Here is a 14,506-nt window from a genome sequence, read left to right on the forward strand (position 1 = left end):
TCTTCGTCCTCTCCCTCCTCTCATCCGTTTTTTCTTGTTTCTCCTATTGGTGTCCTGCATTCTCTTTCATTCTTTCACACCTCTCCTTTTCCTTATGACATCCTCCTTTCTTCTTTTCTTCTCTCATTTCCCCTTTCTTCTCCTTTACTTTCTCCTTTCTCATCACCTCTTCTCCTTTACTCTCTCTCTCTCTCTCTCTCTCTCTCTCTCTCTCTCTCTCTCTCTCTCTCTCTCTCTCTCTCTCCCTCTCTCATCCCCTTTCCTGCTCCTTCCCCTACTCCTTGTTTTTCTACTCCTCCTCTTTCTCTGTATTCCTCCTCCTCCGAGACATCGAGAGAAATCTAAGCTACACAAAAAACAAAAGGAAGGTAGGATGAATATAAGGAAGGAGGGAAGGAAGAAATGGAAGGAATTACAGGATGGAAGAATGGAGGGATGAAATGGAAGAAGGCATTACAGGAAGGAAGGACGGAATAAGGAAGGAAGGAAGAAGGAAAGAAGGAATGGAAGAAGGACTTACAGAAAGTAAGTAATGGGAAGCAAGGAAATAACTGATGAAGAATGTAAATAAGTAAAAAGGTAGGGAAGCGTTAAAGGATCGGAGAACCATGATAAGAATAAAGAATAAAGGAAGGAAGATGGTGGGGAGAAAAAAAAAATAATTAGAGGGGAGGCTGAGGATAAAAGGAAGGGAGAAAACAAGCTGATGAAAGAAGATAATCAAGATATAATACGAAGGGGTGGAAACACAATGAAAGACTGGAAAAAAAGGAAAGGAAGAGAAAAGATGAAGATATAAGGAAGGAAAGAACAGTAGTGATAAGTAGGGAAAACTTGCCATAAGAAAGGAAAACTTGCGATTAGGACCGAAACTTGCTGGTAATAAAGGAAAACTGACGAGAAGGAAGGAAAGTGACGGGTAAAAAGTCATGAAAAATAATGATAAAGAAAATGGTGGGCAAACAAGAAAATGAGAAACCAACAACAACGAATGGAAAAACAAACAGAAGGAGGACTGGGAAATTATGATGGTATAACTACACATTTAAATTATCACACATCTACTGCACATCGACACCGTATATACAAGTGCATGCAACTAAAGTACACACACACACACACACACACACACACACACACACACACACACACACACACACACACACACACACACACACACACAAGCGCACTACCACCTTTAACTCGTCCTCAACCCCGACTTCTCAAGGACTCCACGCTAGCCTCATAGTCTTGTAATCTCAGCGGTCGCCCTGGCAGCTGCAGTGGTAGTCCTAGTATACTAGCTCTAGTAATAATAGTATTATCAACTCAGAGAATGTCCTTTGTACTTTTTCTTGCTAGTGTCAGTCGATTTTATTCAATACACTAAGAACGTTCATTACTGCAAGGATTAAGGCTATATCTATCGCCTACACTTCCACAACTCGATTCAGAACTGGTTAGGCAATCATGGCAAATCAACGGGCTCTTGTGTGTAGTGGGATGAGATTTTTTCAGCTGAATAAAACTGACCGTGGGTACCACAAAACAGAAAAGACGGCCTCGGGATGAAGCTGTTTGTGTAATTATTGTTTAAACCAATTACCAAGAGATGTCCTTCCTGCCAAGCATAAAATCGTGTGTACCAAGCATGAATAAGTATTACGACGATCGGGCTGAAGGGGTTATATTTCCACAGCACTTTAACCACCACACTGTTGTTTTACTCAACTTCCTTCTCTCTTGCACCTTTACCCATCAATCAACCCTCACTCAACCCTTCACCTTACACTATACTTTTATTCCACTTTCCTTCCCTCACTCAACTCTCTCTACCCTATTTTAACACAATCTTTAACTCTCCCTTGCATGTGTTTCTCACCCTATCCCTCATTACCCCTTATTCAGCTCTCCTATTCGCTTACCTCACAATTCTCGATCGTTCACCGGGTTTCTTATTCAACTTTCAGTCCCTCACTTATATATCCATCCATAACAACTGTCAATCCACACTCAGGTCTCATTCATCTCATTTCATCCAGTTCTCTCATTCAACCTTTCAATCATTTCTGTCCCTCCCTACCTTTCATTTAACTCCATCCTATACACAACCCTCTCAACTCTGTCCCTCACTCCAACTCACATTCAGCACACACCTCTCCTCATCCACGCAATTTTCTACCCTCTCACTCAATCCCATCCCACATTAAGCTGTCTATCGCCCTATCCACTCATTCACATCCTCCCTCACTTATCGACTCACCTATTAATTTTCCATCGCCCATCATCTCACTCACTCAACTATCCATTCCTCTCTTAGCTCTCCCTCTCAATTTTCCCTCCCTCACGCAACTCTCATTCAGATCTTCATTTCCCTTATCAACTCATTCATTCAACTTTTTATCCCACACTAAACTCTCCTCATTCACTTCACAATAATTCTATCCCACATTCAACTCTCACCGACCATTCCATCCCTCACTAACTGCTCCCACTCAACTCTCCAACCCTCTGCCAACTCACTCGACTTTCCCTCTTTGCCTCAACTCTGCATGCAAGCCAGTCAGCCAGGCAGTGACTCTCCTTCACCCTGGCACTGTGGCAGTGACAGAATGGATGGCAGTCATATCCTACCCCGCCACAAACACCTTCACAGGGATCAATACGCCCTTTCCCGTTTGCTTTCATTCCTACTCCATCCTCCAATGTACCCAGCTTCCATCCTTTTCCTTCCATCTCCAGTTTCATCCTAACCCCTTCCACTGCCTTCCATTCTTGTTATACTCTGTCCGTTCCCTTTTCCTCTTTATTCTCACCCTAATGTCTTCTATTCCTTTCCAGCCGACAAATAAACCCCTACCGGTATTTTTCTTCCTCATTCATTCTCAGCCTATCCCTCCTTCTCTATCCATCATTCCATTCTCGTCCTTGTTTCTTAATTCTCATCCTGCTCCTTTCCACTGTTTCCATCTTCTAGTCATATTTCTTCTGTTTCTCTTTCTTCTTCATTCTCAACTTAATCTCCCAATTCCTAACCATCATTCCGTTTCACTTCTTTCTTCATTCTCACCCTATCCCACACCTTTCCTTTTATCTGTTCTGACCACACTTCTGTCCCTCTTCCTCTATTATTCTCATTCTCGTTCCTTCTGGCCCTCCTTAGCCCTGTCTTGCATCCCTTCCATTCTTTGTCCTCATTCTCTGCCCGTAGTCACTCCTTTACCCTACGTTCCTCTTTCTGACATATTCATTCCTCTGTCTCAATCTGTTCTATTCTCTACCTTCTTCGCTTCACTTTCTCATCCATTCTTTCGTTCATCTATTCCTCTTCCCGTTTCCATCACATCCATTCCTCTCTCTCTCTCTCTCTCTCTCTCTCCGCCTAGCTATCTCCCACAGACCGCCTCCAAGCCCTTCTTTCTTCCCCTCTCCATTGATTTCAACCTCCTCCCCCTCCATAAGCCTGCCTACTCTCTCTCTCTCTCTCTCTCTCTCTCTCTCTCTCTCTCTCTCTCTCTCATTCATTTATTTATTTCAGTCTCTCATCTTCTGTTTCTGAATATTTCTTTTTATCCCCCACTTTCTTCATTTCCCTTCAATCTCTATTCCCCTCCTCCTGTTCCTATCCCTGTTTCCTCCCACATTTCTCTCTTGTATCCCATTCAGTTTTCCTTCTTTTCTTCCTCCTTTATCCTTTTTCTTTGTTTCCTTTGTTTTCTTTCCCCCTCTAATTTTATCTTACTTTTCTTAGCATTTCTCTCTTCTTCACTACTGTCTGCCCTTCAAACATCTTGTACTCTATCCTATACTCTCCCTCTCCCCCATTCCATTCCTCCTCTGTCTCTCCTCCTTCCCTGTTCTTCTCCTCCTCCTCCTCTCCTTTCCTCTGATACTCTCTTCCTTTCTCTTCTGTTCTTCTTTTCTCCTCATCCCCTCTTTTCCCCTTTAGTTTCATTTATAGTAGTCTCCTTCACATCTTTACTTTCCTTCCTCTTCCCCCCCCCCACTTAATTTTCCCTCCTGTCTCTTCCTCTTCCTCCTCTCATTCCATTTAACTCTTCTTCCTCCTTCTTTCTCTCTTCCTCTTCCCTCCCGCTCCTTGACTTTCATATATTTTTCATTCTCTCCTCCTTATCCTCCTCTACCTTCTTCTTCTTTCTATTCTTTCTTTTTCTCTTTCCTCTCCTTCCCCTCCACAACACTCTACTTCCTCCTTCCACTTTCTCTTCCTATTCTCTTTTCTCCTTCTGTTCCACCACTCCCTCTCTTTCTTTCCTAAGCTACCCTCTTTCTTCCTCTTTCTCTTCTCCTCTGCCTTCGTCTTCCCTCCTCTTCTCTCCTCCTTTCCTCCCTCTTCCATGCCGGGTGTGCAATTCTCCCGCCTTCATTTTGATCGCCTGTGACGAGTTCTGAAAGCGGCTTAATGATGTAAATGTCCCTCTTTCCCGCCCTCCTTCAATCTCCCTCCTTTCTTCCTTCCCTCCCTCCTTCAATCCCTCCTTCTTCCTTCCCTCCACACCTCTTTCAGCCTCTCAGTTTCGCCCTTCTTCTTCTTCTTCTTCTTCTCTCTCTCTCTCTCTCTCTCTCTCTCTCTCTCTCTCTCTCTCTCTCTCTCTCTCTCTCTCTCTCCACACACACACACACACACACACACACTTCCTTTCAGACCTTCTCTTCCTGCCTCCAGTTTTGTTTCTGATGCGCTCTTTCAGCTTTCTCCCTTTTCTTCGTATCTCTTCCCTGTATTCCAATCTAATTTTTCCTTTTGCTATCTTCTCCATCACTCTTCATCAGTATTTACGTACATAGATCACACTCACACTCACTGTTCCACACCCACACCCTCTTCACTCACACCCACACTCACTATTCCACAACCTCACCTTCTTCACTCACACCCACATTCGTTTTCTTGTATCCAGAACTATTCCATGCACATCCACACCCATTTCCCCCCCACCTACACCTCTCTTTTCACCCAAACCCATCAACCCTACACTCACAGTATTTCACCTACACTTACTGTACATGCACCTACATCCAAACCTATTTCACCTAACCCCATACTCCCTTCACGTACACTTGAGATGCACCCATTTCCCTACTTTATAAAAATTCCTTTTCATTCACACTCGCTACATCTACACCCATACCCATTCCACACACACACACACACACACACACACACACACATCCAGAGCTACCCTTCTTCTCGCACACATTCCCATCCCTACATCCATTGTTAAATCGTTTATACCCATTTTCTATTCACCTCCACCTACAGCTCCACCCACACCATCCCACACCTTTCCCACATTGCACCCACTCTAATCACCACATTCTCGTTGGCCAAGGTGGGTCTGCAACATTTCTTTCTTGCCATTTTCTGCCTGCAGCATGTTAACGATCTCTTCCGTGTTACTGATGTCTGCTACGACAGTTTTAAAATAAGAATATTATACAGGAAAATATAACGACGCCACACACAGAAATAAACCGGTGAGGGAGCTGTGCTACAGTTTCCTAACACCACAAGAGGCGGTTTTAACACTATAACTGCGTGCTACGAAAGTAGTATTTTCTTCTGGGTTACGCACGGTGATTTTATTCGGCTCAGAAAAAAACACCCCAGCAAACAAGGTTGCCTACCAATACAACCGATTTTCAGTAACACAGGCCTTATGGCTATCAAATACCAACTCTGCGTTTAACTGCAGGTAATGCAAAGACGATCTAACAATTTCGGACAACCCACAGTACTCAGAGGATTAAATCACGTGTGTACACCTCACCCATACTAAACAAACACCACCACTTTCCCTACCACATCACCACTTGTCCTAACACACCACCACCACCGCCCTACCACACCCTCAATAAGTATCAACTTACTCCTCCCTCTCCACATAAGTGTCTAACCACACCATCACCACCACAACCACCTGTACCAACACACCCTCGATAAGTATTAACTCACTCCTCCCTTTCTACACACTGTCCTACCACACCATATCCACCACCTGTCCCATCACACCCTCAAGAAATCTCAAGAGTGTGTGTGTATCCTTCACCCCTTGCCCTACCACAATGTCTATACCTCAGCTCGTTTCCTACCTCTGAATCACACCTCTAAGTTTACCACCACAAGACTTCGATATCACACTAGCTTGTAATTCCTTTATACTCATATTTTACTTACATTTCTATGGCCTTCTTCAAGTGCTGATCAAATCACTTTCTTGGGCCACCATGCACACTAACACCTACCTATTTACCATCCATTCTTCAACACTCCAAAATACCACGACTCTTTCTCTCTCTCTCTCTCTCTCTCTCTCCAATATTATCACTTCCCTACCAGCCTTCCTCCGTCCTCACAATGCTTTCATCACAACATCACTACAACCTCTCCCTAAAATTCCGCACACCCCTACACTTCCCTCAACTTCTACAAAAACATCGCAACAATCCAAAAACACCGCCACTCGCCTCTTAAGCATCCTCCTCACCCTTTACAACCACCAACGAGCCCTTTCAAACCACCTCTCTCTCCTTTAATCTCTCTCAACCCTACACCACCACCACTTCCACTACCACACTCTTTTGGAACCCCCGAAAATTCCCTGCACACTTCTTATAGTCCTTGTGTCAGCCAGCACACCCCCTCACACCACACTCATACCCCTTCAACCGCCCCAGCACGCCCATATAACTCCGGCACACCCCTTCAACCCTCTCCCCAGGTGTGCGGTAGAGGGGAGGGGCCACGCCAGCACTTCACCTTCAACAGGAATGCAACTTTGATCAGCCACCCCGCTCAACGTACGCTGCCACCGCCGCCGCCGCTGCTGCTGCTGCTGCTGCTGCCCCCACACAAGTCACCTGCTACCTCCCCTGCCTGCAAACACACACACACACACATACACACACACACACACACACACACACACACACACACACACACACACACACACACACACACACAAATCTACTCACAACTACACTCACACCCTAACACAAGCAAATCCACTCATAATTTCCCACTCACCCAAAGTCACACAAGTCCACTCCCATTCACCAACATAAAAATCCACTCACAATTACCTCCATTTTACCCAGGCACAAATCGTGTCACAACTACACCCACTCGTCCAAACACACCCAAAACCACTCACAACCACAGACATTCATTATCCCAGCAAAATCACAGCCACAGCTATGCACGTCCACAATTACAACCATCCACCCGCTGCCCCTACACCCACTCAACCTCTACACACTAGTACACTTGCACTCACAGCCACTAAGTACCCAGAGCCACTCACAAGCACGCCCATTCACAGCCACATTAAACTACTCACTCGCACATTCACAAATCCAGGCACACATACACACAACCAGTCACTTGTACAGCCCCAGACGAACTCCTCAGGCGCACAGTCGCTCACCTGGTTACAGAGAGTCCTATCCACTTTAGCCAGTTCCACACCCAGCCACTCCCAACCACAGCCACTCATTCATTTATCCATTCGTCCATTCAGCTATACTCACAGCCACACAAAAACAGTGAGCCTACCACAGTCACAGTCACATACATTCAGTCACACAGTAATTACCAGCCATCCACAACTACCCAGACACAGTCAGCCTGTCACACCCAAAGCCATGCAACATGTCAGACTCACAACCACAACCGTCGTTGTGAGACAGTCAGCCCAGCAACAGCCACACACCCAGTCAGGGAGTGAGTCGATAAATAACACAGGCAGCCAGCAAGTCAACCAGCAAGCAAGCGAGCAAGCAAGCACCCAACCGACCAACCAACACACACACACACACACACACAGAGACACACACACACACACACACACACACACACACACACACACACACACACACACACACACACACACACACACACACAGCCACGTCACTCAGTCAATTACCAACACAAACATCACTTATCAATACGACAGGCATCACAGTTGTATGTCATCATCATCGCCATCATCACCTACCAGCACGCCACAACAACTGTGTCGCTACTACAACAACCATCATCACCCTCGTCTCCCACAACCAATACTTCCATCATTACCATCAGAACCACTGTTTCACTGCTACAACCACCATAATGACAACAAAAACCACCACTGACTCTATCACCAACACCATCACCGCCACAAACACAACCACCATCATCCAGCATCGCCCTCACCACAATCACCAAAACGACCAGCATCATCATGACCTCCATCATCACCCCCACAATTACAATCAACCCCTCACTGCCGCCATCATCACTCCTACAATCATCACAACTACCACGAACGACAATCAAAACTACAACCACTCTTGCCACTTCGAGTAAAACTACCGTTATCTATTACCACCCGTACCAAAAAACAACCAAGTCGCTACCATCAACGCTACCACAACCACTACCAACCAGCACCATAACTCCCACCACCACCGCTACCACAATCCCCAGCGCAGCCACCACCACCGTCAAAGCCAGTCACACCGTAGAAGCACTTGGGATAAGGGCAAATTGGAAATGGAAGGGAAGGAGTTAAGAAATGCAACTGTTCTGGGAAGGATGTAATGGCATGGGAATTGTGTGCATGGGAGGGAGGAGGGAAGAGGAGAAGCGGAATGGAAGAGGGAAGAGGGGCGATGAATGACAGATGGGAGAGGGACAGCTATGTACGAGAAGCGTTAGACAGGACTGGAAGGAAAGAAGAGAGGATTAAAAAAGGATACGAAAGGAGATGGCACACTGAAAGGCAACAGGGAACATGGGAGAGGGATGCAGAGCAGAGAGGGAAAAACAAGCAAAAAAAAAAATTGAAAAAAGAAAAAAAGGAAGGATGGAAGAAAGCTGGGCAGAATTGGAAGGAAGAGAGAGAGAAGTATACGAGAAAATGGAAAAGGAGAGAGGAGGTGAGAGACAGCAGCGAGAGGAAGAGATGGACGAATTGGAGAGGGGAAAGAGGAAGGGCGGAAGGGAGAAAAGAAGAGACAAAAGAGACACAGACGAGAGCAGGGGTGGGAGAGAAATGGGAACAGAAGATGGGGAGAGAGAAGTAAAGAGCAGAGAGGAAGAAGGGTTGGAACTGGAGAGAAGGGCTGTGTATAGTTGGGGAAGGAGAATAAGAAGAAAGATTTGGAAGAGGACTGGAGAGGTGGAATTGAGAAGAAAAGTAGAAGGCAAAAAATGAGGAGGAAAGATGAGGCGGATGAAAGAAGGGAAGAGGAGGTGGGATGACAGAGAGACAGGAAAAGAAAGAGGGAGGAAGAGACAGAAGTTGGAGTGGGAAGAACAGAAGAGGAGGGAAAGGGGTGGAAGAGTGATGAGACGAAGAGAAGGACGAAGAAAAGAGAAGCGAGAAGGGGTACTGAAGAGAGGATGAAAGAAGAGGAGTGGGAGATGGGAGAGTAACGGAAGGAAGGCGGAGAGAGGGAGGGTGGTGGAGAGAGAAGTGGAAGGAGTAGATGAGAACAAAAATGAGAAGAATAAGGGGATGACGTGAGAGAGAGAGAGAGAGAGAGAGAGAGAGAGAGAGAGAGAGAGAGAGAGAGAGAGAGAGAGAGAGAGAGAGAGAATGATGGGGATGGAAACTGAAAGTGCCAGTTAGCCCAATGGAAGGGATGGAAGCCAGGAAAGAAGAAAAAAGCGCGAGAGAGGGAGGACGAGAAGAGGAATGTGTGGGAAAGAAGACAAAGAGAAGACAGAAGCAGACAGGAAAAGAAGAGATGGAAGACAGGAGGAATGAGAAAGGGAAGGAGGGGAAGAGAGAAGTAATGAAAGGAGACAAGGTAAGAGGAGAGGGGTTGATGGGAGGGAAGAGACTGGGAAAAATGAGTGGAGAAGGTGGGAAAGTGAAACGCGAAGAAACATAATGAGGAGGGATTAGAAAGACGGAGGGGTAAGAATGAGCGAGAACCAATAAATTAAGGGAATGGGAAAGATGTATGAGAGAAGAGGAAGAGAGAAGGAAAGGGTACAAGAAGAGGAATAGGAAGACGAGGAGGTATGAAGTGGAAGAGGTTCGAGAAGACAAGAGAAGATGGAAGAGAAAGGAACGGGAAGTGATGGAAATGAAGCAGACTAAGAAAGAGGGGACAAGGTAAGAGGTAAAGGGAAGGGAAGGGAAGAGAAAAGGAAGGAAATAAGGAAAATAAAGCGAGACTGGAGACGGGTAAGGGGCCGAATAGAAGGACTTGTATAAATCGCTATAAGAGAGGAAGGGGAAGGGAACAGACTCAATGGAGAACGGACGCCAAGGGAAACATCTGAAAGGAAAATTATATGAAAGGAGAAAAAGAAGAGTCTGGAAGGGGAAGGGGGAAGACTCTAGGATGGGAAGGGAAAGCAAAGGATGACAGGGAGAGGTCTGGAATGGAGAACTAGATCAGAAGGAGATGTGTAGAGCACAGGAGGGATAGCAAGGATAAGGAAGGGGAAGAGGGGAGAAGTTAGGAAGGGATGGAATGCCAAAGGCTGGAAGCAAGGGAAAGCTTAGAATGGAAAGAAGGAAGAGAGGGAAGAAGAGCGGCAGTAAATAAGGAAATACAGGGAGAAATAAGAGTGAGGGGATGGAAAGGGGAGGCAAGAATGAAACAGAACGTGATGAGAAAGGCGGAGCAATAATAAAGGAAACTTAAAGCTGGATGGAAAGTTGAAAAAGAAGACAACTACCAGAATGAGAGAGAGAAAGGAAGGCAGATGGATGGAAAGGAGGGGAGAGGATGGAGGAGAAAGTAAAGGGATTGAAATCAAAGGTGGAAGGCTGCAGAAGAAAGGGGAGGTGATGGAAAACGAAGGGAAGGACAGGGAAGGGGAGTTTGACAGGAAATAAAAGGTGTAGAAAAGAAGATGAAAGGAAAGAAAAGATTGGGCTGGTTGGGAAAGAAAGAAGGCTGGAATGGATGGGTAGGGCTGGAAAATGGAGGGATGGACTGGAAGGGGGAAGGTGAGGGGGGTGAGAAAGGGAGGGCTAGCGGACTCTGCATTCAGCTTTAACCTCCATCCTTCCTACCCCACGCCCACACCCGCACCCTCACACTCACACACAGTTACCAGCTACTCACACACAGTCACCACTTACTCTGTCATAGTCAGTCATTCTCAGAGTTGCTCAGTCATTTGCATACATTTACCATTCCCACTCAGTCACTCACACCCGGGTATCAATCGCTCATATACAGCTACCAGTCACTAACATCGTTACCAGTCACATTCTGTCAGTTACTTATAACCAGTTAACAGTAATTCACAATTATCGGCCACTCAGTCCAGCCCTCAGCCACTCATGCATTACCAGTCGCCCACACCCAGTTACTGGCCACTCACACACAGTTACCAATTACTAATACCCAGTTACTAGCGGCTTACATAACGATACCAATCACACACCCACACTTACTGGTAACTCAAATAGTTACTAGTCACTCACACAGTTACCAGCCCGGTACACTCACAGTCACTCATACCCAGTTACTAGTCATTCCACAAAGGCAAACACTGTGACACGAAATACTGTAAACAAGTAAACACACACACACACACACACACACACACACACACACACTAATGTGTGTGTGTGTGTGTGTGTGTGTGTGTGTTTATATATACAAGAGAGAGAGAGAGAGAGAGAGAGAGAGAGAGAGAGAGAGAGAGAGAGAGAGAGAGAGACGGCGGAATGGAGTCATGGTATAAGGTATCAACTTGATATCCTTTCACACACCACACCACCCATTACTTCATTCACTACCACCACAACTATCATCTCTACCGTCACTTCCACCATGACCATGAATATCACCACCACAAGCGTAAGTAACCATCATCATCATCATCATCATCATCATGAGCCATTGCAAGTCTACTGCTGAAGAAAGACTCCCAACCTTTTCCACGAATTCCTTGACTGAGCCAATCTCCACCACGTTTTGTCTGCAAACTATCTCAACTCTCCAACTCCTATTTGGCCTTTTTCTGCAACGTTTACAATCTCTTCGGAGTTGTCAGTCAGTCAGCCTCTTGCTCCATCTGTTATCCCTTATTCTTGCTACATGACCTGCCCACCTCCATTTCTGTTCTTCTATGATGCCTTTAACTTTCGTCTGCTATCTCATCCTAGCTGACCTTTTTCTGTCTCTTAAAGATATTCACAACACTGACCTACCCTTACCACCACCCTACCACCACTACAGATACAGCTACCACTACCACTATTCCTACCAACTTCACACCTATAAAAATTGCAACAAATACTGACCCCTCTATCGTGACCACCTCCCCCATCATCATCTTTGCCACTGCTAGCACCACTACTGCCACACCCAACACCGCATCTATATGGACGACTATCGCATCATATCATCAGAAGTATTACCACTACTTACCACTACTGTTACAATGTTACCAACACTTCCAACCAGTAGTCCCACCATGCCAAACCCAGCACCACAACTATCCAAACTACCATATACCTTCACTACCATTACTGCTACCTTCCAGCACCGTCATAATCACCAATAACCACCATTACAATATAATCACCATTAACACAAACACCACAACTATCACTACTCTTATAACTACCACTACTGCCACCATTATTACACCATTACCTACCTATCTTGCCCTTTCCACTACCACCTCCACAACCATTACTATCACCACCACTATCACCATCGCCAACACCGCTACTTCCACCATCAAAACTGCATTTCCCCTCTAGTTCTGCATTAGCCATGTCAGTGGTTACCCTCTCCTTACTCCTCCCCTCTCCCCGTCCCTCCCCGTCACCTCCCCTCTCAGCATCTCCCCTCGAATTATCCAGTGCCCCTCTGCCCTCTTCATGCTCCCCTCTCTCTCCAGCCTATTCTTAATTTCAATTCTTTCATTACATCGTTTCTTCTTAGTATTCTCTACCTGTCCTTGTCTCCCCTCACTCTACCTTTCTCTGCCCTAACATTCCTCATCTTTAATTTTCTCAATTTTTCTATTCTCTCTCTCTCTCTCTCTCTCTCTCTCTCTCTCTCTCTCTCTCTCTCTCGAATTTACCCCCATCTCATCTCATTTTCTTACTCTCCTTCCACTCTTTTTCCCTTCTTATCCCAGTCTTCATTTGTCGCTCTTCCTCCCCTTTCAGTTTCACTCAGTACCCCCCCCCCTCTCTCTCTCTCTCTCTCACACACACACACACACACACACACACACACACACACACACCGACTCCCTTCATAGTTTCGTTCCTATCTTCCCCTCTTATGACTCCCGCCATCTTCCATCCCTCCCGCCCTCCCTCCCCCACCACATTCGGTCTCTTCTGTTTCCTCCCCTCAACTCCCCTCCTTCCCCCTCCTCTAATCTCCCATCTCCTTCCCACATCCCAGTTCCCTCTCCTCTCCCACCTTCCTTTCCCCATTCCCCTCTCCCACACCCCTCGACTCATTCTGCCACCAGGTCCCTCTCACATTTCCCCTCTGCTTATCATGCTTCCTCTCATGCTATGCACCATGTTCCTTCCCTCCCCTCACCTCACCCTCCCTTTCTCTCTCCTTACTTCCCCCTCCCTCACTTCATCTTCCCTCCCCTCACTTCAGCCTCCCCTTGTCCCTCCCACTATTCACTCCCCATCTCTCTCCTCTCATTCACTCCCCCTCTCCCCCCCTTACTTCACTTCCCTCTCCCTCCTCTTACTTCTCTACCCTCTCCCTCCCCCCACTTCACTCTCCCTCTCTCCCCTCAGCACATCCTCCCAGTTTCATCTCTCCCTTCATCTGATTTTCCCTCCCTACCTCCCTCCCTCCCCTCATCTCACCCTCCTCCCTCCCTCCCTCCCCTCATCTCACCCTTCTCCCTCCCTCCCTCCCTCCCTCCCTTGCCGCACCACATCCCGCTGCTCCCTTCCTTCCCCTCCCATTTCCCTTGTTTCCCTCTACTCTCCATTTCCCCTCTTCCCTAACATGGCAAAAAGCCGACGAGGGCAGGCCGCTGCACCCCTCGCTAAGCCTCACCTCGCCTTCCCTCTCTGTATGCAGATGAGGGAGGGGAGGACAGGGAGGGGTGTGGGTGGGTGGGTGCGAGGGGTGTGGGTGAGTGGGTGGATGGGTGTGGGTGGATGGGTGTGAGAGGTGTGGGTGGGTGTGCGGGTGAGCAGTGTGGGTGGGCGGTTGCGAGGGGTGTGAGGAGTGGCTGTGAGGGGTGTGGGTGGGTAGGTGGGTGGGTGTGAGGGGTATGGGTGGTTAGGTGTGAGGGGTGTGGATGGGTGGGTGTGAGGGGTGTGGATGGGTGGGTGTGAGGGGTAAGGGTGGGTTGGCAGGTCGGTGTAAGGGTGAGGGTGGGCAGGTGGGTAGGTGTGAAGGGTGCGGGTGGGTGGGAGTGAGGAGTGTGGGTGGGTTAGTGGGTGTGCGAGAGGTGAATGGGTAGGTAGGTGAGTGGGTGGGTGAGGGAAGTGGGTGGGTGTAAAGGGTGTGGGTGTGATAGGGTGGG

This window comes from Coenobita brevimanus, chromosome 14 (genome assembly GCF_032717465.1).
Source record: "Coenobita brevimanus isolate Jiangsu-jjx chromosome 14, ASM3271746v2, whole genome shotgun sequence".
NCBI lineage: Eukaryota > Metazoa > Arthropoda > Malacostraca > Decapoda > Coenobitidae > Coenobita > Coenobita brevimanus.